At 43.5% G+C, this 21,319-nt stretch overlaps 1 protein-coding gene across 3 annotated transcripts in view; it reads right to left on the reverse strand.

The window, feature by feature from the left end:
* arhgap39 (Rho GTPase activating protein 39) overlaps window positions 1-21,319 on the reverse strand; it is a 608,625-nt gene that overhangs the window by 418,625 nt on the left and 168,681 nt on the right. For 2 of the 3 annotated variants that reach the window (XM_087987640.1, XM_087987641.1), the window contains exon 2: window positions 934-1,010. The exons of the other annotated variant lie outside the window; for it this stretch is intronic. The gene's annotated coding sequence lies outside the window, so the exon portion shown is untranslated. The remainder of the gene's footprint in view (window positions 1-933; window positions 1,011-21,319) is intronic. 3 annotated transcript variants of the gene reach the window in all.

Consider the following 21,319-nt stretch of genomic DNA (forward strand, 5'->3'; position numbering starts at 1 on the left):
ACACAGCAACTCAATTTTAAGTTTAAGATCCAATCCAAAAGACCTCGAGACGTTCAAGATTCCTTCAGTACTATAAGTCTACATCTAGAATTTTAGGTACCTGGAGAGGTGTGTTCCCAACATTTTCAGTCATCCAACATCTTCTACACTGTAGGGAATCTAATCTAATCATCCTTTGAAAATCTTTTGCTTAGTAATATGGTGAAGATGATCAAATTCTGTTAAATGAGAATGATTGATTACCTTTTGTAAGATTCAGAATGGGATAGTAAATGTCATTAGACAGGCTAGATCAATAAGAACAGCTATCAGGAATAAGTGCATAAATTTCAAATCAAGGTCAATGAGTTACATCGCACAAGTAGGTTGGGAAATCTGAACAAACTTTTTTCATTTCTTAAACCAGAACTCTATGTTAGCAGCTGCTTGGACTACAAATAGTGGCAAATTGTATTATATGTATCACAACATTATTGAACTGAGGAGGGAAAATGATCACTTGTTTCAAATACTTTATTTTCCTGTTAGCTCAGCAAGTCTTAGCCAGGGGCTTCTGGCTGAATGGATGAGAAAGGTTCCAGGTTCCAGGTCTGAGATGTGTTGGCTAATTTCAGCCAGGGTGAAGTATTGCCAATGTTCTCAGAGCTCTGGGAGGAGGTGGCTGAGAACCGATCATAGCTCCCACACTTGACTGCTCTTCAGTGATACACTCCCACCCAGGTGAGAAATGCACTTAGACTAAAAAAATGAAATGCTGGAAACACTCAGCAGGTCTGGCACCATCTGTGGAGAGACAGAAAGTAAGTTAAAAACTGTGACCTTCCATCAGGACTTGGACACCAAGTGAGGGCAAAATCAAGTTTGGCCGTGGTGCTCTGTTGGTGGAACAGCCCACCAACATTCACTATGTTCGCAAGCAGAACGCTGAGATACCTTAAGTGAGGTTCCAGAGGGTGGCCAGTAACTGTAAAATCGGACCCCAGCAGAAATCGATGCCCTCTGATGAAGCCCTGAGGGGAGAAAATTAGCAAATAAAAAACATTTTAAAGGAAGGACTCTTGCTGCTACCAGTGAGAAGCTAAGCTTCCCCTCCTGTAGTGAAGTCACACTGCTCCAACTTAAGTGTGTGAATTCAATAACCAAGGAATGGCTACATACGCCAACCACAGCACATGATGTACAGTTTCCACTCAAAACTGAGTACATAACAAAAGAAAAGTGAGTCTTTGAGCCAATTTTGCCAAACAATAAGATTAAGCCTGACCACTACCTCAACATCGTCTTCCGACACAATCCCTATATCCCTCACCTTCCTTCATATCCAAAAATGTATCAATTTCAATCTTCAGCATCCTTCATATTCTCGACTAAATAACCGCAAAGCTTTTTAAATGAAGATATTTCATCTCAGGTCTAAATGGCTGACTGTTTCTTCTATGGTTGTGACCTGAAGTTTTAGACTCTGCAAACATCCCACAAGCATTTCTTTAAAACTTTATACTTCAATGAGATCAGTTTTTTTTATTAATATATAAAAGATTCAGGGAATAGAGGCTTAAATGACAATTCTTTCATCTCATCGCAGGAATCAACTGATGAATCTTCAATGCACTCACTCTTCTAAGCACTGATAAGACACCACATCTTATAGAACATAGAAAAATACAGCGCAGTACAGACCCTCGATGTTGCGCCGATCCAAGCCCACCTAACCTACACTTGCCCACTATCCTCCATATGCCTATCCAATGCCCGTTTAAATGCCCATAAAGAGGGAGAGTCCACCAATGCTACTGGCAAGGCATTCCATGAACTCACGACTCGCTGAGAAAAGAATCTACCCCTAACATCTGTCCTATACCTACCACCCCTTAATTTAAAGCTATGCCCCCTCGTAATAGCTGACTCCATACGTGGAAAAAGGTTCTCATGGTCAACCCTATCTAAACCCCTAATCATCTTGTACACCTTTATCAAGTCACCCCTAATCCTTCTTTTCTCCAATGAAAACAGCCCCAAGTGCCTCAGCCTTTCCTCATATGATCTTCCTACCATACCAGGCAACATCCTGGTAAACCTCCTCTGCACCCGTTCCAGTGCCTCCACATCCTTCCTATAGTATGGCGACCAAAACTGCACACAATACTCCAGATGCGGCCGCACCAGAGTCTTATACAACTGCAACATGACCTCAGGACTCCGGAACTCCATTCCTCTACCAATAAAAGCCAGTACGCCATATGCCGTCTTCACCGCACTATTTACCGGGGTGGCAACTTTCAGAGATCTGTGTACATGGACACCAAGATCCCTCTGCTCATCCACACTACCAAGTATCCGACCATTAGCCCAGTACCCCATCTTCTTGTTACTCTTACCAAAGTGAATCACCTCACACTTAGCTACATTGAACTCCATTTGCCACCTTTCTGCCCAGCTGTGCAGCTTATCTATATCCCTCTGTAACCTGACACATCCTTCCTCATAGTCAACAACTCCACCGACTTTCGTATCATCCACAAACTTGCTCACCCAACCTTCTAGCCCCTCCTCCAGGTCATTTATAAAAATGACCAACAGCAATGGTCCCAAAACAGATCCTTGCGGAACACCACTAGTAACTGCACTCCAAGATGAACCTTTACCATCAACCCTCTGTCTTCTTCCAGCCAGCCAATTCCTAAACCAAACCTCCAACTCACCCTCATTGCCATACGTCCGTATTTTTTGCAGTAGCCTACCATGGGGAACCTTATCAAACACCTTACTAAAATCCATATACACCACATCTACCGCTTTACCCTCGTCCACCTCCTTAGTCACCTTCTCAAAGAATTCAATACGGTTTGTGAGGCACGACCTGCCCTTCACAAAACCATGCTGACTATCCTTGATCACATTATTCCTATCCAGATGTTCATAAATCCTATCCCTTACAATTCTCTCTAAGACTTTGTCCACAACAGAAGTGAGACTCACCAGCATATAGTTACTAGGGTTATCCCTACTCCCCTTCTTGAACAAGGGAACCACATTTGCTATCCTCCAGTCTTCTGGCACTATTCCTGTAGACAACGAGGACATAAAAATCAAGGCCAATGGCTCTGCAATCTCCGCCTTTGCTTCCCAGAGAATCCTAGGATAAATGCCATCAGGCCCAGGGGACTTATCTATTTTCACCCTTTCCAGAATTTCCAACACCTCTTCCCGACATACCTCAAAGCCGTCCATTCTAATTAATTGTGACTCAGTATTCACATCGGCAACAATGTCCTGTGCCTGAATGAATACTGACGAAAAGTATTCATTCAGTGTCTCCCCAATCTCTTCAGCCTCCACATGCAACTTCCCACTAATATCCTTGACTGGACCTATTCCTACCCTAGTCATTCTTTTATTCCTGACATACCTATAGAAAGCCTTAAGGTTTTCCCTAATCCTATCAACTAAGGACTTTTCATGTCCCCTCCTTGCTGCTCTTAGCTCTCTCTTCAGGTCCTTCCTGGCTACCTTATAACTCTCAATCGCCCCAATTGAACCTTCACGCCTCATCTTTACATAGGCCGTCCTCTTCCCTTTAACAAGGGATTCCAATTCCTTATTAAACCACGGCTCCCTCACACGACCCTTTCCTCCCTGCCTGACAGGTACATACTTATCAAGGACACTCAATAGTTGCTCCTTGAACAAGCTCCACATATCAATTGCGCCCTTGCCTTGAAGCCTACTTTTCCAAGCCACGCATCCTAAGTCGTGCCTCACCGCATCATAATTTCCCTGCCTCCAGCTATAATTCTTGCCCTGCAGTGCACACTTATCTCTCTCCATCACTAGAGTAAAAGTCACCGAATTGTGGTCACTGTCCCCAAAGTGCTCACCTATCTCTAATTCTAACACCTGGCCTGGTTCGTTACCCAGAACCAAATCCAGTATGGCCTCACCTCTTGTTGGCCTGTCTACATATTGTGTCAGAAAACCCTCCTGCACACATTGGACAAACACCGACTCATCTAACGAACTCGAGCTATAGCTTTCCCAGTCAATATCTGGAAAGTTAAAGTCCCCCATAACAACCACCCTATTACTTTTACTCTTCTCCTGAATCATCCTCGCAATCCTTTCTTCTACGTCTCTAGGACTATTAAGAGGCCTGTAGAAAACTCCTAACAGGGTGACCTCACCTTTCCTATTCCTAACCTCAGCCCAAACTACCTCAGATGGCGAATCTTCATCCATCGTCCTTTCCACAGCTGTAATACTATCTTTGACAAGCAATGCCACACCTCCCCCTCTTTTACCCCCACCTCTGACCCTACTAAAACATTTAAACCCTGGAACCTGCAACAGCCAATCCTCTCCCTGTTCTACCCATGTCTCCATAATTGCCACAACATCGAAGTCCCAGGTACCAACCCACGCTGCAAGTTCACCTACCTTATTTCGTATACTTCTTGCATTGAAGTATACACACTTCAAGCCACTTTCCTGTTTACAGATACCCTCCTTTGAGATTGATGCCATGTTCCTAACCTCCCTACCATCCAGGTCCTGCACCCTAAAGCTACAGTCTAGGTTCCCATGCCCCTACAGAGTTAGTTTAAACCCCCCCCAAGAGCACTAGCAAACTCCCCCCCGCCCCCCCAAGGATACTGGTGCCCCTCAGGTTCAGGCGTTGACCATCCTGTTTATAGAGGTCCCACCTTCCCCAGAAAGAACCCCAGTTATCCAGATACCGGAATCCCTCCCTCCTGCACCATCCCTATAGCCACACATTTAACTGTTCTCTCTCCCTATTCCTCGACTCTCTATCACGTGGCACGGGTAACAAACCAGAGACAACAACTCTGTTTGTTTTAAGTCTGAGCTTCCAACCTAGCTCCCTGAAAGCCTGCCTAACATCCTCAGCCCTCTTTCTACCTATGTCATTGGTGCCAATGTGGACCACGACTTCAGGCTGCTCCCCCTCCCCCTTAAGGACCCAGAAAACACGATCAGAGACGATTTTCTGTCCTCTATCCATTAGGTACTACCTAATAACTACAGTTAGACCTCTTTACATTTATAATTAATACCTAAAGACTAACATATCATTCAATAACCAAATTGCTCGCTTAACTTTATGTTAATTTGTCAACTTTCTACAATTCCTGTACAAAGTCACCTCGGTCCCCCTGAATGCTAACATTTCCCAGTCACTTACAATTTAAAATATATTTCATTTTTCTGTGCTTCGTACCAAACTGCTGGTTTCTCATGAAATATCTGCTTTCCTGCTCGAATTTGTACTGAAGCCATTAAGATTTAACAGAGAGTACAGACAGCTTCAATGTATCCCATCAGATTTGAGGTGTACTTCACCTGAAAGCTTGAACAAGGTACAAGTCCGATTACGATGCATGTCTAAGGATGTGACCGACATGTGGCTTTGCAAAGCAATTGCACTGAATGCAGGGCCTGCTGTGTTTACTTTGTGAGATTTAGATCAAGCAAATCTCAAAGTGAATATTACCTCATCCAGCTGTGACTCTGAAGATTGTCTGTATGAAAACTCTTTTGTTATGAGATCTTTGTTTTGTAGGTAACTTACACAGGTAATTGGCTGCATGCTATCAGACAGTCATTGTACTGAATGGGTCACAAGTCCTAAATGAGATTTCAGTGTTGTTTCAATCTCTGACCAACTAAACATAACCCATTCTCTATATACATTGCTACTTTGTAAATTCCTCTTGGCAATAGCTTTGACAAAATGTAATTTCCACTGTCACTGAATGTTACAGATATGAACATCACTAACAGAGACCATTTCTGACTGTTAACTCATTGCTTACTGTGATGCTTTATTTCTTACAAACCGCTCATTGATAACATTCCTTAAAGATGTTGCTTTCACATCAAAGAAAGGGGCAGCCTTCGGCTCAAAAGGTTCTCCCAATTTTTTGAATATCTATGAGTGGGGCTAGAGCCTCAAAATGCCACAAAAAAAGTGTATCTAACAACTGTATTCCAAAAAAATGATGAGGAGAGTTACAAACTGTATTCGCCAGTTAGAGACAAATCTTAATATGGAGTATTGTGTTAGAATTAGGGTACACCAGTTCATATCCAACACAGGATAAAAACACAGGCTTTAGTTTTGGAGAACTCAGTTGATTATCAATAATGCTAATCAAAAAAATACAGGATTTGAGTTTTGGAGAGTAATTCATATTGCAAAAACTCCACCATATAAGGATTTTGAGGAAATGCACTGATCAGCTGAACTCAATTAATTATCTGAAGATTGGTCACAAAATTAATTTTTATATTTGTTAATGAGATGAGGGCGTCACTGGCTAGGCCAACATTTTCTACCCATCCCTAATTGCTCTGGAGAAGGTAAATATAACCTATTTACTTGAAACACTGTTATCCTTATGGCATGTACTCCCACAACACTATTCGAGTCCCAGAATTTGACCCAGTGATGGTGAAGGAACATTTCTGAGTTAGGATAGTTTGTGAATTGGAAGAAAGCTTGCAGTTAGTGGTGTTCCCATGTCTCTGCAGCCCTCGTTCTTCGAAGAGGTACAGATTGAGTTTGGAACTTACTGTTGGAAGATCCTTCATTGTAGCTGGTAAGCACTGTTACCATCATATATCAGCACTGAAGGGAACTAATCTTTAAGGTGTTACACAGAACTTAAATCAAGCAGGCTGCTTTGTCCTGGATAGTGTTAAGTATTGTTTAAGCATTGTCAGAGCTGCACACATCTAGGCATGTGAGGACTTTACCATCACACTGTGTCATGCACCATATTGATGGTGAAAAGGCTTTGAGGGCTCAGGAGGGGAGTTACTCATTGCAGGGCCTCTAGCCTCTGACCTACCCCTTTAGCCAATGGCTATTACAGTTCAGTTGCTAGCCAATGTTGATTCCCAGGATGTTGACAGAAAAGTATTCAGAATCAGGAATTCCAATTTATGTCAAGGGGTAATGGTTAGATTCTCCCTTAGTGCAGATGTTATTGCTTGGCATTTGCTTGCCACTTGTCAGCATAAGTCTGGATATTGTCCAGGGTTTGCTGAATTTGAACATGAACTGCTTCAGTAGAGGCATTGCGAAAGGTGATGAACATTATGCAGACATCTGCACTTCTGTCCTAATGATGCAAGAAGGTTATTGATAAGATCATAAGAAATAGTAACAAGAATAGGCTGTTGGCCCCTCAAGGCTGCTTCACCATTCAATAGAATCATGCTTAGCTGCTAGTCCTTACATCCACTTTCCTGTGTTTTACCCGTAATCCTTGATTCTACTATTGATCAAGAATCTATTTCAGCCTTAAATATACACAATAAGTTCCAAAGACTTAACCTTTTGAAAGAAGAAATTCGTCCTCATCTCACCCTTAAATTAGAGACCTGTAATTTTGAGACCATGTCCTCTGGTCCTACACTCTCCCATGAGGGGAAACATCCTCACAGTATTTCTCCTGTTAAGCCCCTTAAGAATGAAACAGCTAAATATGGTTGAGTCTAGGACACTGCTCTGAGGAACTCCTACACAGATGCCCAACATCCATATTCCTTTGTGTTCTGTATGACTCCAACCTGTGGAGTGTTTCCCTCAGATTTCCAGTGACTCTAGTTTTGCTAGGGCTCTTCCTGAAGAAGGGCTTATGCCCGAAACATCAATTCTCCTGTTCCTTGGATGCTGCCTGACCTGCTGCGCTTTTCCAGCAACACATTTTCAACTCTGTCAAATGCTGCCTTGGTGTCAGGGTGCAGTCACTCTGGATTCACCTCTGGGGTCCAGCTCTTTTGTGCACCGAACCTATAATGAGTAACCAGTAGGTGTGTGTTGTCCTGGTGGAATCCAAACAGAGTACCACTGAGCAAGTTATTCCTTTGCACTTGACAGCACTGTTGACAACCTCTTTCATCAATGTACTGGGTTGTTCAAGGATGGACTGAATGGTAATTGATCAGGCTGGATTTGTTATGCTTTTTGTTCATAAAACATACTTGGGAAATTTTTCACAATGTTCGGTAGATGCCAGTATTGTAACTGTACTGGAACAACTTGGCTAAGGGCACAGCTAGTTCTGGGGCAGAAGTCTTCAGTAATATTGTTGGAATGGTGTCAGGACCCATAGCCTTTGCAAAATCCAGTGCCTTCAGTTCTTTCTCGATGTCATGTGAATTGAACTGTTTGAAGACTGGCATCAGTGATGCTCAGGACCTCAGAAAGAGTCTGAGATGGATCATATACTCATTAATTCTATAAGAAAAAAAAATGCTGTTTCTATTGTGGAGTTTAAGGCAATATGGATTATTAATTTCTCTCCAAATAGAACCATTTAGTTTCCAGTTAGTGAACTGAGATTGCAATTTGCTGGGAATGATTAAGGCTTTTGTGGCATGCTAATTAAAGAGATTCCTTTGAGATCTTCGTTTGCCCATTGTGTTAAGTGTTTTCACACATTTAGTAAATTTCTATTTCTGACAACAGCCAATGCTGTCAAAATGGGAAAATGTAAGAATTAAGGGAGGATTATGCAGCATGTGTTCCAAACAGACACCAGCTCAGGCAGTTTCACTACAGTGTTAAATCAACAGCTGCGATGTGCTTAATCTCAGTTTCACTATCACTCAGGTTTCGCCAGCTTTGTTGACAAGACCTGCAACTATTGCCCACCCAGGACTGCCTCAGGAAAGTGGTGGAGGTGGACCAGCTTCTTCAACTCATTTGTGGTCACTTCAGAGGAGTTGAGTCCAACACGGTGCTGTGGGACTGGAATCACTTATTGGCCAAATGTGGAAAGATAAGGAAGGCTGATATCCTTCCCTAAAAGAACATTAGTGACCCAGTTGGAGTTTTTTCGTCAGTCCGACTGGTTCTCGTCAGGTATTACTAAACTGAAATCAGATTCCTAATCTGCATTTGAGGAATTGAATTTTTTGTTCGCTCTCTTTGATTACATGTGCAGTAACATACCCACTGTACGATCAGATCCACATGATCTTTTTCATTAAAGTACAGTGCCACAGTAACAGCATCAACTGAAAAAGGAAGGGCAAGGTATGCAGGCATATACAGAAACACAAACGTACGAATTAGGAGCAGAATTAGATCATTCAATCCTTCAGGCCTGTTCTACCATTCAATATGAGCATGGCTGCTTTGTTTGTGTTCTGAATACCCATCTACTCAGGTAATCTTTGATTCGCCTGCCTATCAAAAATCAATCTACTTCAGCTTTAAAAATATTCAAGATGGCAGCAGGGGCTGGGTAAGTGTTTGGGCTCAGTGCCCGTACACTCCTGCTCACCCAGCTGGCCGCATTCCTGTTTTTCGTTTTGTTTCTTCATTTCTCTTTCGTACCATAGTTCACTTTTTCTTTTTTCCTATGGCTGCTGTGGAAGAAGGCCATTACAAGGGATGGTGGCAGCATGGTGCATCCAGGAGGTCTCTTCCTTTCGAGGGCCATGGCTTTGTTGAAGGCTTCATCATTGGTGGGTCTGGTCTGTTCCTCCTGATGGCGCTGTCAGCTGTGGCTGAAGTGAAGGTGTCATGGTTCCAGTTCATTCCTGATGGTTATGGTGGCAATGTGGCAGCTTTGCAACTAAACAGGTGACGCCTTCAGTGTCAGTGACTTGGTGGATCCAGTCTGTCCCTCCTAGCTATGGTGACAATGCAGTTGCTTTGGCGTCAGCTTCAGCAGTGTCAGCATGGTGGGTCTGGTCCAGAAACCCTTGCTTTGCTGGCTTTGGGGGCTTCCCATAGCCACACAATAAACCCAAATTGCATTGGAGGGAACAAAAGATTAACTCTGTCCTAACTTTATCTCAATTATTTCTTTTTATAATTTCTGTAATTAAAATGGTGCCAAATTGTGGCAACTTATGCACATCTCACTGTATTTTCATAAATACAAGTGACAATAGGGCAGCATGGTGACACAGTGGTTAGCACTGCTGCCTCACAGCGCCAGAGACCCGGGTTCAATTCCCGCCTCAGGCGACTGACTGTGTGGAGTTTGCACATTCTCCCCGTGTCTGCGTGGGTTTCCTCCAGGTGCTCCGGTTTCCTCCCACAGTCCAAAGATGTGTAGGTCAGGTGAATTGGCCATGCTAAATTCTCCGTAGTGTTAGGTAAGGGGTAAATGTAGGGGTATGGGTGGTTTGCGCTTCGGCGGGTCGATGTGGACTTGTTGGGCCGAAGGGCCGGTTTCCTCACTGTAAAGTAATCTAAAGAAAGCTAATCTAATAAATTGTTACTCTATTCTATTCAATGATTCCACCCACTCTGCATCCTAATGGCAGAGCTCCAAAGTTGAGAAATAAATTTTCTTCATTTCAGTCCGAAAAGGGTGAACCTGAATTTGGGATTTACTTTTGATGGAGTATCCTTTTCACATCCACCTTTTCAAGACCAATCAGGATCTTATAAACTTAAACCTCAGTCTCCAATATTCCAGTGAAAGTAAGACCAATCTGTCAATTCTTTCTCATAAGACAAGCTGGTTGTAAGTTTGCTCGCTGAGCTGGTAGGTTTGTTCTCAGACGTTTTGTCACCATGCTAGGCAACATCATCAGTGAACCTCTGGTGAAGCACTGGTGTTCTGTCCTGCTTTCTATTTTGGTGTCTTGGTCTGTTGGGGTGAGTGGGTGATATCACTTCTGGTTCTTTTTCTCAGAGCTTGGTAAATGGGATCCAAATCAATGGGTTTGTTGATGGGAATGCCAGTTTGAATGCCCAGCCTCTAGGAATTCCCCTGCAAGTCTTTGCTTAGCCTATCCTGGGATAGAGGTGTTGTCCCAGTCGAACTGGTGTCCCTCTTCGTCTGTGTGTAAGGATACTAGTGATAGCTGATCATGTCTTTTGGTGGCTAGTTGGTGTTCGTTTATCCTAGTGGCTAGTTTCCTGCCCGTCTGTCCAATGCAATGTTTGTTGCAGTTTTTGCAAGTTATTCTGTATATTACAGTCATTCTGCTGGTTGCTGGTACAGGGTCCTTTAAATTCATCAATAGCTATTTCAGTGTGTTGGTAGGTTTGTGGGCTACCATAATGCCAAGGGGCCGGAGTATTATGGATGTCATCTCTGAGATGTCCTTAATATGTGGTAGTGTGGCTAGAGTCTCTGGGCGTGGTGTGTCTTCTTGTTCAGGTTTGTTGTTTAAGCATCGGCGGACTGTGCTTATCGGGTACCTGCTGTTCTTAAATACATTGTATTGGTGTTTTTCTTCGATTTTCATAGTTCTTGAGTGCTGCAATATGTCATGGCTTGTTTAAATAACATCTTGATGCAGGTCTGTTTGTGGGTATTGGGATGATTGCTCCTGGAATTGAGTATCTGGTCTGTGTGTGCTGCTTTCCTGTAGACGCTGGTCTGCAGTGTTCCATTGGCTTTTCGTTCTACTGTGACATCTCGGAAGGGGAGTCTGTTGTTGTTCTCTTCTTCTTACAACCAGAACCACAACCTGAGTTCCAAATCATCTCAAACATTGCATAAGACAACCTGTTCATTCCAGGTATCAATCTATGAATTGCCTCCAACATATCTGCATCCTTCCTTAAATGAGGAGACCAGACTGTGAACAATATTAAAAATGTTGTTTCACCAATACCCTATAGAACAAACCGATGAGCACAACCACTTACATAACAGAACAAGACTGTACACAGACCTACTGACCCAGTATAGGTGTGGAATCGCCATAAGAGCCAGAAACTTTAATTAAAGAAATATAGAAACATAAAGGGAGCAAGAGTCAGCCCATTCAATGTAATGACCAATCACTTTACTCAGTACCGTTCCCACTTTCTCCCCATTCCCTTTGAGACCTTTAGTCCTAAGAAGTACATCCAACTCATCCTTGAAAACTTTCAGCTTTGGCCTCAACTGCTCTCGATGGTAGAGAATTCCACAGGGTCACCACTCTCTCGGTGAAGAAATGTCTCATCATCTCAGTTCTAAATGGACTATCCCGTATCTTTAGACTGTGACCTCTGGTTCTGGACTCCCAGTCGTCGAGAGCACATGTCCTGAGTTTAATTTATCTAATTCTAGCCAAGGATTTTGTAGGCTTCTATTGAGAAAGCATGATCTATTCACAAAGAGGAACCAATTGTACTGTTCTTTTTGAAACAAACACATTAAAATTTGACACAGTTTACTTTCTGTTCTTTGTGACAGTAACAGAATTCCGGTGAAGAGTTGGCCAGAATGTATTTCTTATTTACTGATCCTTCCTTACTTTCAACATCCTTTCTTCACACTGGCTATCAGATAGATAATCTACTCTCAGGAAACGCTCCAATACTATTTGATCTAATCACAGGTGTATTTAAGAACACAAGATAAGCAACTCTACAGATTCAGAACATTGCCTTACAAAAGGAAAATAATACTAAACATTTACAGTTGAATGCCAAATTGAGAAACAGCAATACAAAAACTCTGTAAATAACCCTAGTATTGTTCAACATGAACTAGCAAACTATTCGACTAATCACATTCGAACTCAAATCTGCCACTGCACTGCATCTAAAGGGACACCTTTAAGCTGGGGCAGATGAGTATTGGGGGCCTCAGATTGCAAGCATCATGGTCAACATTTCTCCTGCTCAACCAAGGAATGCGAAGGCTAATGCACCATATTCACTGTTGGCATAAAGCAATATCTGGCCATATAAATATAAAATTTCTACCTGCCATTATATTTTCATTGTAAAGGCTACAATGGAGGACCCCAAAAAGCTTGGATTAATGGCATGTCTCATGATGCTTGAGTATTTGGACATAAAAACAATGGAACCTAGTGCCCTCCTCATTACTGTCTTCCACAGACTGTCACAATACAGAGAAAGGTGTAAGGTACCTCGGGTTGACTTCTCTGTCAATTTATGAATTGCATTACAGGTTGGGATGGCGTGATATTTCATTTATAACATTCAGATCATTGTTGTGAAAGGTTTAGTTCAAAACATCCATCCAAAGCCATCTTTGCTCCATAGTGGATATGGTAGTATTGTGATTATGTCACTGAATAAGTTCCCAGAGAAGGGGAGAAAACCATTGGCAATTTGAGAATCTGAATTCACTTTTTAAGAAGTGAAATTAGAATTTCATAAATTGACTGTGAAGTAAGATAGCTGTGCTAAAAATGCTAAATTAAAATCCTTTCTGTAAGGAAATCTGTCAATCTAATCTATTTTGACCTATCTTTCACCAGACTCCTTGACATGTCTTAATATTTCCTTATATAGGTTGGTGTAAAATTTTGCGAGAAGTGCTCCTGTGAAGCACCTTGCAATGTTTTACTGCGTTATTTAAATACAATATTTTGGATGTTGGTTAGTTCAGTCAGCTGGTTTACAATGCAGAATGACACCAATAGCACGGGTTCAATTCCTACACTGGTTGAGGTTACAATGAAGGATCCTCCTTCTCAACCTCTCCCCTCTCATGAGGCAAAGTGACCTTCAGGTTAAACCACCAATCAACCTTTCTCTAATGCCAGAGCAGCCCAATAGTTTGGTAGGACCATGACAACTTCACTTTTTAAAAACAACTTTTGATGTTTATATGGGATTCAAATTCCACACACTCTCAGCTGACTCTTCTCCATCCACTGAAGTGGTTGAGCAAATCAGTCAGCTAAGATGAGGAATCAATAGCGAATACTGATCTTGGCAGTGACCTTTGCACCCCATAGATGAATATCAGAACTTCTAGAAACATTGAAATAAAGATTCATGACACATTGAAAGGAGTTTGACCATTTCTTCAGCTGCTTTTTACTGGGTTTACCAAGTCTCTTGTTCTGCTGAATCGAGTGGTAACTTCCTTGTGTTGACACAGAGTTGACAGGATTTGCTCCAACACTGCCAACAGAACCTGATCTGAATAGTGTCGACAAGCTTTCTCCCACACTTCCAGTGTTGGCAGGATATGCACCTCCCCCCAAAACAATGTCGCCAGGAGTTGCCCCTCACATCCTGTCACAGTCAGCAGGATGCTCCCTCACTTGTAGAGAGGATTTGCCCCTGACAGTGGCTGATCTACTCAGGCTCCATTCCAGTTTTGGCAGAATTTCTACCCCGACCCCCCACCAAATGTTGGCAAGATTTATGTGCCTCAGCACTGATGACTAGATTTGTCACATACCACCCCACTCCGTGACTATAGTACCAACAGCTCCACCCCCCACCCCATACACCTCTTCATCAGTTCTAGCCCCCAATTTCACCAGTCTTCCCCACCAGGGAATGCATCAACCCAACCTCACATTCATCAGATATGCTGCATATATTCCAGCAGATGGTGACAGGGTAACAATCTGGAATGGAAACACTTGTGGATTTACTACTTCTTAACAAGAAGACACGGACACAATTACACACCGTTAACAGTTTGTCTCAGATGAGCACGCATTCCAACTTTCCTCATCCCTCTCCTTTCCCTTCATTAGTTCCTTTGATTCTTATAATTTCCTTTAGATTTTTAAATCAAGTTTAAGAATGTATAAACAGAAAAGGTGAAAATTTTCATCAGCCTCCACCCAAATTTCATCACATATTCATCACTGCTACATTTTCAGGAAGAAGAGCAGTGTCATAATAAGAGAAATACTCCTGCTGGTGTACACACATTCTCTGAATTATGAGGTTGATTGAAGTTCAGCTCCTCATATGGGACATGGGATATTATATACTGTAACTGAATACTGGTGGTCTATCATTGCTTTGAGAGTCAATGGTTTTAATTTTTCCATTGACACCCTTTAACCCTCTCAATGAGATCAACTTTGAATCTTCCCAGACATATTACAGATGTCTGGCATGGTTAATTACTGTGTTATTTTAAAAAAAGATTTCAGGGGTGATGCATTAACTTGGACAGAGCCCCGAATATGGGTCATATAACTACCCTCTGTGCTCAGATCAATGCCTGAGGATGGTAGCACTAATATATCCACACAGAAACAGGCATGCATGGAGAGAATGTGGAATCCTGGTGAGAAGTATCAATCCCAATTGCTCATGCCTCTGACTTCAGACAGATGACTTAAAATCCTTCAGATAAGATGTTAAAAATTGAAGCACTGTCTGCTTTTTTTTGGGTAGCTGTAAAAGAGCATTAATTCTCCAAAATATCTGGTAAAAATAGATATCCTTAATCATCACTAAAACAGGTGAAATGGACATTATCACCTTACTGATCATGGGATGGGATGTGCAAATTGGCTGCCCCATCTCCAAGATCACATCAGTGAGTATACTTTAAACAGATTCCTTGAGCCATGGGGATGTCCTAAGGTTGTGAGAAGTGCTATAGAAAGTCACATCAGTTCTTTCTTTCTACAGTAAGAATGCAAGCAAATCACTGAAGGGTTGCTTCCCACTACCCATGTTCCTCATGAACTGCACTAGGGAGTTACCTTACTCTAATACAGCTTCTTGTGGATGTTACAGTAAACTCCAACTGTTAACTCCAGAAAGATAAATACTCCACAATAGCAACCCAAGCTTAGGAGAAAACTGCACTTTCAGAAATGAGCCAATAAGATGTATTCAGACAGAAATGAATCCAGGACACACACAATTGTCTACGAAGCAAAAGCAGAAAGCCAAAGATCGAATGCCCTCGATTTCGATTTGAATCTGATGACTAAGATATAATGATAATGATATAATGATACATGGTTTGGAGAGGGTGGACGCTAGGAAATTGTTTCTGATAGGCGAGGAGACTAGGACCCATGGACACAGCCTTAGAATTAGAGGGGGTAAATTCAGAACAGAAATGCAGAGACATTTCTTCAGCCAGAGAGTGGTGGGCCTGTGGAATTCATTGCCGCAGAGTGCAGTGGAGGCTGGGACGCTAAATGTCTTCAAGGCAGAAATTGATAAATTCTTGATATCACAAGGAATTAAGGGCTACGGGGAGAATGCGGGTAAGTGGAGTTGAAATGCCCATCAGCCATGATTGAATGGCGGAGTGGACTCGATGGGCCGAATGGCCTTACTTCCGCTCCTATGTCTTATGGTCTTATAATTTATTTTCACAAAAACCTGCAGTGACAGACAGATCTGCAAATATCAGTTAAATTAAAATGCACCTTACTGTACAAGACAGATGCTAAACTTTTCACACTACACTCATTTGAGCAGTTCAAATTCAAAGTGGAAAGAGAAATATCATCTATGATCATATTTGGATAACAACAGAATATAATTTAATCTTCACACTAACACAAAAAAGGACCACATTTTAGGGCAGCACAGTGGCTCAGTGGCTAACACTGCAGCCTCACAGCACCAGGGACCCAAGTTCAATTCCTGCCTTGGGCAACTGTCTGTATGGAGTTTGCACATTCACCCCGTATCTATGTGGGTTTCCTCTGGGTGCTCCAGTTTCCTCTCAAAATCCAAAGATGTGCAAGTTAGGGTGGATTGGCCATGCTAAAATTGCCAGTAGTGTTAGGTGCATTAGTCAGAGGGAAATGGGTCTCAGTGGGTTACTCTTCGGAGGAACAGTGTGCACTTGTTGGGCCAAATGGCCTGTTTCCACACTGTAGGGAATCTAATCTTAATCCTAAAGCCTTAAAATCCCTTCTTACCTTCAAAGCAACATATGCACTTCCACCAGCTTTCAGTTGAAAGTACACAGCAAGCCAGGTAGCATGAGGAGGCGGAGAAGTCAACGTTTTGGGTGTAACCCTTCTGCCAGTCCTGGAGAAGGGTTACACTCGAAACGTCAACTTCTCCACCTCGTGATGCTGCCTGGCTTGCTGTGTTCTTCCAGCAACCTGCCTGTGTACTTTGGATTCCAGCATCTGCAGTTTTTTTGTCTCTAACTCAGTTGAAAGTAGATCTGGAATCTTATTGCTCATTTGCACAATGCATATACTATTACAGTTACAACAAACTTTGAAAATCTTAGATTTAATACATTTGTTTTCTTTACCCTCCTTTTTCCATCTGATCTTTATCTTTCCTTCCACCTTCCACCTTTATAGATTTGGACACTTTGCTGAGGTACAATCCTGCTGGTAATGGTTCACTCCTCACTTCAGCCCTCAATGATCATGCTTCACAGGTAATTCTACACACCAATGTCAGCAGGTTACTTAACTGTGGGATTGTCAACAGACAGAAGTAATCCTGCAGCCCTCATTGTATAACTAAACTATTGAACTTCAAACAGATTTTTGGATATTGATCTCCCTCTCCCCAATAACAGAGATAATCACGTGTTGGTTAATTGTAGGGTTTGACACTGACCAATAATGAGCTACCTTTACATTAATATGTAACATTTCTCATCTGACAAATTTAGCTAATTTATTACATACGTAGTGCATTTCATAGAATTCACCCAATAGAAACAAGCCTTTCAGTTCAATGGGTCCATACTTCTGCTTTTTCACTCATCCATATCCAGCAGAATATGGAGCGGGGCGGGGATAGTCAGTGGGCTGTAGGCCTAAGCAGGGCATGGATGGTCAGTAGGCTGGAATCCCGAGCGGGGCGTGGATGGTCGGTGGGCTGTAGGCCCAAGTGGAGCGGGGATGGTCAGTGGGCTGTAGGCCCAAGCGGGGCGGGGATGGTCAGTCAGCTGTAGGCCCTAGCGGGACAGGGATGGTCAGTGGGCTGGAGTCCCGAGTGGGGCGGGGATGGTCAGTGGGCTGTAGGCCCGAGGGGGGCAGGGATGGTCAGTGGGCTGGAGGCCCGAGCGGGCGTGGATGGTCAGTGGGCTGGAGGCCCGAGTGGAGCGGGGATGGTCAGTGGGCTGTAGGCCTGAGCAGGGTGGGGATGGTCAGTGGGCTGGAGGCCCGAGTGGATTGGGGATGGTCATTGAGTTGGAGGCCCAAGCGAGGCGGGGATGGTCAGTGGGCTGTAGGCCTGAGCAGGGCGGGGATGCTAAGTGAGCTGGATACCCGAGCAGGGCGGGGATGGTCAGTGAGCTGTAGGCCCGAGTAGAGCGGGGATGGTCAGTGGGCGGTAGGCCTGAGCGGGGCGGGGATGGTCAGTGGGCTGGAGACTCGAGCAGGGCGGAGATGGTCAGTGAGCTGTAGGCCCGAGCAGGGCGGGGATGGTCAGTGGGCTGTAGGCCGGAGCGGGGCGGGGATGGTCAGTGGGCTGGAGGCCCGAGCGGGGCGGGGATGGTCAGTGAACTGGAGAAAGTGAGGATTGCAGATGCTGGAGACCAGTGTTGAAAAATGTGGTGCTGGAAAAACACAGCAGGTCAGGCAGCATCCGAGGAGCAGGAGAATCGACGTTTCGGACATAAGCCCTTCTTCAGGAGTGAGGCTGGTGTGCCAAGCGGGCTGAGAGAAAAAAGGTAGGGGGGAGGGAATTTGGGGGAAGGGGGGCTGGGAGTACCTGGGCGGGTGCAGTGAGAGAGGGACTCACTGAGATCCTTGCAGAGGGATGAAGAGAGCTTCTTCAAGGTAGGCATCCTTACAAGATGATTCGCAGTAGGTTAAGATCAACTAGGAGAAAGTGAGGACTGCAGATGCTAGAGACCAGAGTTGAAGGGTTTATGCCCGAAACGTCGATTCTCCTGCTCCTCGGATGCTGCCTGACCTGCTGTGTTTTTCCAGCACCACATTTTTCAACTCTGGACTCCAGCATCTGCAGTCCTCACTTTCTCCTAGTTGATCTTAACCTACTGCGAATCTTCTTGCAAGGATGCCTACCTTGAAGAAGCTCTCCTCCTCCCTCTACAAGGATCTCAGTGAGTCCCTCTCTCATTGCACCCCCCAGGTGTTCCCAGCGCCCCTCCCCCAAATTCCCTCCCCCCCACCTTTTCTCTCAGCCCGCTTGGCACACCAGCCTCATTCCTGAAGAAGGGCTTACGCCCGAAACGTCGATTCTCCTGCTCCTTAGATGCAGTGAGCTGGAGACTTGAGCAGGGAGGGGATGGTCAGTGAGCTGGAGACTCGAGCGGGGCGTGGATGGTCAGTGGGCTGGAGGCCCGAGTGGAGTGGGGATGCTCAGCGGGCTGGAGGCCCAGGCAGGGCAGTTCAGTTGTTGGTCTGGGGACCAGTATGAGCCCAGGCAGACCATATGTGCTCTGATCTAATGAAAAATGTAATGCTTTTTTTTATCTTTATTCTCATTTTCTAACTTGGTTGTTCATATTACAAGTAACAATACAAGTTATTCTTTCTTTTTCCCCTTTCTTTCTGTATTTTCTAGCTAAATCTGTATTTAGATACTTTGTACCTAAGATGGTACTATATGGGGCGACACTAAACTTCTCACTGCACTCCTGTACTCTGTACTGGACAAAGGATATTGTGACAAAGGATATTGTAATTCTAAACCACAATGCTTCTAGAGAGGGAATTCATGGTTTGACATCGCAACAATGAAGAAATGGCAATATATTTCCAAATCAGGCTGGTGAGTGGTTTGGAGAGAAACTTAGAGGTGGTGTGCTTCCCATATATTGGCTGCTCTTCTTTCTAGATGGAAATGATTGTGGGTTTAGAAGGTCCTGTCTCAGAGCCTTAGTGAATTTCTGCACTGCATCTTGTAAATGGTACAAGCAGGTCCAAGTGAGCTTCAGCAAAAGAGGGAGTGGACATAGTGCCAAGAAAGCTGGCTGCCTTGTTGAGGTGTCGAGCTTCTTGAGAGTTGATGAAGCCGCACTCATCCAGACAAATGGGGAACATTTCACCACACTGTTGACTTGTGCTTTGTAGATGGAGAACAGGATTTGGGAGTCAGGAGGTGAGTTACTCACCAAAGAACTTCAAGTCTCTGACCTGATCTTGGAGCCACTGTAGCCAATTAAGTTTCTGATCAACGGTAATCCCCAGTATGTTCATAGTGGGAGATTCAGTATTGGTAACATCATTGAATATCATGGGGTGGTGGTTAGATTGTCAGGTACTGGAAATAGTTAATGTTTGGCATTTGCATGCCACAATGATATTTGCCACTTTTTAGCTCAAACCTGGATATTATCTGGGTCTTGCTGCATTTGGATATGGACTGCTTCAATATCTGAGGATTTCTAAATGATGCTGAACATTATACAACCAATGGTGAATATCCCAACTTCTGGCCTTAAAGATGGATTTTGGTAAGGCAAACCAGGACAGGACTTATACAGTTAATGGCAGGGCCCTGGGAAGTGTTGCTGAACAAAGAGACCTAGGCTGTATAGTTCCTTGAAAGTGGAGTTCTGGGTAGACAGGGTGAAGGCAGCATTTGGCAGACTTGCCTTCATTGGTCAGAACATTTGAGTATATGAGTTGGGATGTCATGTTGCAGCTGTACAGATCACTGGTGAGACCACTTTTAGAATACTGTGTACAATTCTGATCACTCTTTAAATAAAGTTTATTTTTAAACTTGAGAGAATGCAGAAAAGATTTACAAGAACGTTGCCAGAATTGGAGGGTTTGAGCTATAGGAAGAGGCTGAATAGACTGGGGCTTTTTTTTGCTGGAGCATGGGAGGTTGAGGGGTTACCTTATAGAGGTTTATAAGGTCATGAGGAACATGGATAGGGTGAATAGATAAGGTCTCTTCCCTAGGGTAGAGGAGTGCAAACCTAGACAGCGTAAGTTTAAGGTGAAAGCAGAAATATTTAAAAGGGACCTGATGTGCAACGTTTTCACACAGAGGGTGGTGCACATATGGAGTGAGCTCCCAAAGGAAGTGGTGGAGGTGGGTACAATTACAACATTTAAAAAAGCATCTGGATGGGAATATGAATTGGAAGGATTTGGAGGGATATGGGCCAAATGCTGGCAAATGGGACGAGATCAAATTGGGATGTCCAGTCATCAGGGGCAGATTGAACTGAACAGTCTGTTTCCCTACTGTATAACTCTATGATTCTATAATCAAAGAATCCTACAGTGTGGAAAAAGGCTATTCAGCCCATCGATCCTGCGAACAGCATCCCACCCAAACCCATTGCCCTGAGAAACTCTTGCAGAGATATCCAGGAGCTGACACAACACAACCATCTTCCTATGGGCTAGGTACAATTCTAAGCAGCAGAGAGTTTTCTCCTGATTCCTGTTGACTCCAGTTTTGCTTCAGTTTTTAAATGCTGATTAAATACTTTTAATGTTCACATTTGTGTTAGCTGTTAATGTTTTCTCGTGTTTTTTTTCCATCGCTGGCTAGGCCAGTATTTATTACCCATCTTTAATTGCCCAGAGGGCAGTTAAGAGTCAATTACATTGCTTTGGGTTTGGAGTCACATGTAAGTCAGACCAAGTGAGAACAGCAGGTTTCCTTCCCAGATGGGTTTTTACGACAATTGAAGCTGGTTACACGGTCACCATTAAACTATCTTTT

This window comes from Chiloscyllium plagiosum, unplaced genomic scaffold, assembly GCF_037043375.1.
Source record: "Chiloscyllium plagiosum isolate Xiang-an unplaced genomic scaffold, Cpla_swu_hap1 HiC_scaffold_5, whole genome shotgun sequence".
NCBI classification, from domain to species: Eukaryota; Metazoa; Chordata; class Chondrichthyes; order Orectolobiformes; family Hemiscylliidae; genus Chiloscyllium; species Chiloscyllium plagiosum.